Consider the following 5,000-nt stretch of genomic DNA (forward strand, 5'->3'; position numbering starts at 1 on the left):
ATGCACTCTTTCCTAGACTCTATTTTTAGTTCCAAATAGGTAAAGCCTTGCCCCAAACAGCTTCTGTGCCGCCCCTGTCTGGCCCCTGCCACTTGCCCTGCCTCTCCCCTCTCCCCCACTCTCCCCTCTCCCCTCTTCCCTCTTCCCATCCCTCATCCCCATCCCTCTCCCCATTCCTCTCCCATAACCTTATAAAGATGGGAGCGGCACTTTGTTTTGCATAGGTCGTGACCCACCCTCTCCTCCTCCTCCTCCTCCTCCTCCTCCTCCTCCTCCTCCTCCTCCTCCTCCTCCTCCTCTTCTTCTTCTTCTTCTTCTTCTTCTTCTTCTTCTTCTTCTTCTTCTTCTTCTTCTTCTTCTTCTTCTGCCCTCTTCCTCCTGCTCTTCCTCCTCCTTCTCCTCCTCCCCACGACCCACATCCATAAATAGAGCTTGTCCACAGTGTCTCCTCCTCCTCCTCCTCCTCCTCCTCCTCCTCCTTCTGCTGCTGTCTGTTTCTCTTCCTCTCCTCTCCGCCCACACGTACACACACCCTGTATCGCCCACACATTCTCTCTCTCTCTCTCTCTCTCTCTCTCTCTCTCTCTCTCTCTCTCTCTCTCTCTCTCTCTCTCTCTCTCTCTCTCTCTCTCTCTCTCTCTCACTTCCTGTCTAAGGCGTCTGGTAAAAATAGCTCAAGTGAAGCCAGTAATCGGGTTTCCTACTATTTTTATCTTTCGCTATTTATTCCTGTTCTCTCTCTCTCTCTCTCTCTCTCTCTCTCTCTCTCTCTCTCTCTCTCTCTCTCTCTCTCTCTCTCTCTCTCTCTCTCTCTTATTGCAGGTGTGTGTGTGTGTGTGTGTGTGTGTGTGTGTGTGTGTGTGTGTGTGTGTGTGTGTGTGTGTGTGTGTGTGTGTGTGTGTGTGTGTGTGTGTGTGTTTAAGCTTCTGTGTTACTTTGCAATTGATCTTATCTAGAGAGAGAGAGAGAGAGAGAGAGAGAGAGAGAGAGAGAGGGAGGGAGGTGGAATTTTTTACTACATATTCTTGCTACTACTGCCACCACAACCACCACATTCTACTAGTACTATACCACCACCACCACCACCACCACCACCACCACCACCACCACCAGTGCAAACAATAATAATAAGACTATTGCTACGCCCTATTACTCTATGTCATCTTTGCTTCAGTGATTGGAACTAGGTGGCGCTCAGCTGCCGGGGAGGGGAGAGGGAGGGCTGGGAGGGGAGGTGAGGTGAAGAAGGGGTGGTCGTTGTGGGGAGGGAGAAGAGAGGGGAGAAGAGAAGGGGGAGAAGATGGGAGAAGACAAGAGAAGAGAAGGGGGAGAAGAGAAGAGGGGTAGAGAAGGGGAAGAGGGGAGAGAGGGGTGCTGTGGGTGGAGGGAGAAGGATTAACTGAACAAGATGAGGTTAATTAAGTTGCATGAATAATCTTTGTGTATGTGTGTGTGTCAGTGTTTGTGTGTGTGTGTGTGTCAGTGTCTGTGTGTGTGTGTGTGTGTGTGTGTGTGTGTGTGTGTGTGTGTGTGTGTGTGTGTGTGTGTGTGTGTGTGTGTGTGTGTGTGTGTGTGTGTGTGTGTGTGTGGGATGCAGAGAGATAAAGCAATACATAGACAGACAATCGTATAAACTGACAAATTAAATAAGCTTTTTTCTCACAACGTATATTTTCAAAGGTCGAGTTCTCATGACCATTTTTTTTTTCCTGTGAACGACATAGAAATCTTGTTATTTTTCACTGGATAAGATATTTTGTCATGTCTCTGGTCCATTGGTAGTAAAAGGGTGGTGGTGGTGGTGGTGAGGTGGCGTCTCTCGCTGAGTGACGGGCCTCCCTCCGCCTGACGCCTGCTGCAGATAACACCAGATAAGCACTGATTAGAATGTCCACGCTGCATTCCACGCTAAACAAGACAAAGGAGAAGGGTATGGAGTGACAGGGAAGGAAGGAAGGAGGAAGAGAGAGAGAGAGAGAGAGAGAGAGAGAGAGAGAGAGAGAGAGAGAGAGAGAGAGAGAATGGAAAAGTACTGTACTATAATTATTATCACCATCACTCCTAAAACCACCACTACCACTAGGTACTACTACTACTACTACTACTACTACTACTACTACTACTACTACTACTACTTCGTCTTCTTCAGATAACAATAAGACATCAGCTCTTGCTGTTGGTCAGTGAGAGAGAGAGAGAGAGAGAGAGAGAGAGAGAGAGAGAGAGAGAGAGAGAGAGAGAGAGGGCGGGGGATGAAACAAAATGTTAAAAAAATAATAACAATAGGTATATTATGTTTCAGTCTAGACCAATGAGGCTCTCTCTCTCTCTCTCTCTCTCTCTCTCTCTCTCTCTCTCTCTCTCTCTCTCTCTCTCTCTCTCTCTCTCTCTCTCTCTCTCTCTCTCTCTCTCTGTCTATCTCCTAACAACCATATAAGAACAACCATAGAGAAGAGAGAGAGAGAGAGAGAGAGAGAGAGAGAGAGAGAGAGAGAGAGAGAATGTAAGAGTGTATGCATAAGAGAAGATATGCAACACTGACGAAGTAACAGAGATAACACTGGTCAGATATTCCCCATGAGACCATCGCTCAGCTAAGGAACCCAAACAGTTGAGTAGCCAGACACAGACACAGACACAGACACACAGACACACACAGACAGACACAGAGACAGACACAGACAGACACAGAGACAGACACAGACACAGACAGACACAGACACACAGACAGACACAGAGACAGACACAGACACAGACACAGACACAGAGACAGACACAGACACAGACACAGACAGACACACAGACACAGACACAGACACAGAGACAGACACAGAGACAGACACAGACACAGACACAGAGACAGACACACAGACACAGAGACAGACACAGACACAGACACAGACACAGAGACACAGAGACAGAGACAGACACAGACACAGAGACAGAAGAAGCGATAGAGGGTACAGTTCTATGTCTTCCCATAAAAAAAGAAAGAAGAAAGAGACCATTATTAAATCTCCTAATAATAGAAGTAAAGAGATAGATAGATTGATAGATAGATAGATTAGTAGTTAGATAGAGGGAGTAAGAGAGAGTAGTGCAGCTGCGTGTCTTCCTGTACAAATCACTCTTTTAATGTAAACTCTTTTATTACAACATTAAACACACACAAAAAAGTTGAATATACAGCACACGTTTCACATCAGGGCAGAGAAACTAACCTAACCTAACCTAACCTAATGTAACCTAACTAGACCTAACCTAACCTAACCTAACCTAACCTAATGTGACCTGAGCTAACCTGATCTAACCTAACCTAACCAACCTAACCAAATAAAGACAAACCTAACCTAACATAACTTAGGTTAGGCAAGACAAGGCAAGGCGAGAAAAGGCGAGGCGAGGTGAGGTGAGGTGTGTTAGCGAGTGTACAGGGCAGTATATAAATCTCCTCCACATGTAGAAGGTCTTCCAATACAGACCACATAGTACAGTCAACAAGACAAGGCAAGGCAAGGCAAGACAAGACAAGGCAAGGCAAGGCAAGGCAAGGCAAGGCGAGGCGAGGTGAGGTGAGGTGCGTTAGCGAGTGTACAGACAGGGCAGGTTGTGCTAGAGAGAGCAAGCGGCACGAGGGGGCAGGAATGATAATAGCCTGCTGGGGACGGGAAGGGGATCAGTGGAGCTCAAAACATATATATAAGAAGCCCAGTAATGGAACCTACGTGTTGGGGTCAAGAGAACATGTGTTGGGCCAGAGAGAGAGAGAGAGAGAGAGAGAGAGAGAGAGAGAGAGAGAGAGACGGGCAGGAGCAGAGAGCACGTGGTATGTGAGACGCCGAAATAGTTGGCCCACTGAGAGAGAGAGAGAGAGAGAGAGAGAGAGAGAGAGAGAGAGAGAGAGTCTGAAAATTTGGTTACTGGCTCACAACACAGCCACTAACATTCTCTCTCTCTCTCTCTCTCTCTCTCTCTCTCTCTCTCTCTCTCTCTCTCTCTCTCTCTCTCCTCCCCACCTACTAATACATCCCAAGGTCTTGAACATACCGTAGTTTGTAACAACCCTTCCCTCTCCTCTTCTCTCTCCTCTCTTACCATCTTCTCTCTTCCCTTCCCTCTTCTCTCTTCCCTTCCCTCCCCGTCGCCCTTCCATCCCTCCCTCTCTCTCTCTCTCTCTCTTTTTCTCTCTCTCTCCCGTTTTCTGCGCTATCATGTGAGTGACTAACCCGCGCCTGTCTTGTTGAGCTCGTCTTGTTGCTGCGGGGAGAAGGAATGTACGGAGGGGAGAGGGAGAGAGAGGGAGAGGGAGAAGGAGGGAGAGAAGGAGAGCGAGAGAAAGAGAGAGAGGAAACATTATATTAGTAAACCAGTAAAAAGATAGAAGGACGGAGAGAGAGAGAGAGAGAGAGAGAGAGAGAGAGAGAGAGAGAGAGAGGGAGAGGCTTCGTAAGGGAGACCATACAACTTAATCTCTCCCTAGCTCCCTTCCTCTTTAATTTTTTGTAGGTCGAGAATGGAGAGAGAAAAACAGGGAGAGGGCGAGGGAGAGGGAGAGGGAGAGGGAGAGGGAGTTGCCAAATGTTGCTATTTTTTTTGCAACTTGATCCCTTACCAATGTGATTTCTTTATATATATATATATATATATATATATATATATATATATATATATATATATATATATATATATATATATATATATATATATATATATATATATATATATATATATATATATATATATATATATATATATATATATATATATATATATATATATATATATATATATATATATATATATATATATCTCGTTTGCAGATTTATTTTTTACATGCTTTTAAACATTTGATCATCATCATCATCATCATCATCATCTTCTTCTTCTTCTTGTTTTTTCTTTTTCTTTTTCTTTTCTTTCTTTTTCTTTTCTTCTTTTCCTTCTTCAATATTTCGATGGTGATGGTAGTGATAGCGATGATAGTAATTGTAGTAGCAGTA

The sequence above is a fragment of the Portunus trituberculatus genome, chromosome 10 (genome assembly GCF_017591435.1).
Source record: "Portunus trituberculatus isolate SZX2019 chromosome 10, ASM1759143v1, whole genome shotgun sequence".
NCBI classification, from domain to species: domain Eukaryota; kingdom Metazoa; phylum Arthropoda; class Malacostraca; order Decapoda; family Portunidae; genus Portunus; species Portunus trituberculatus.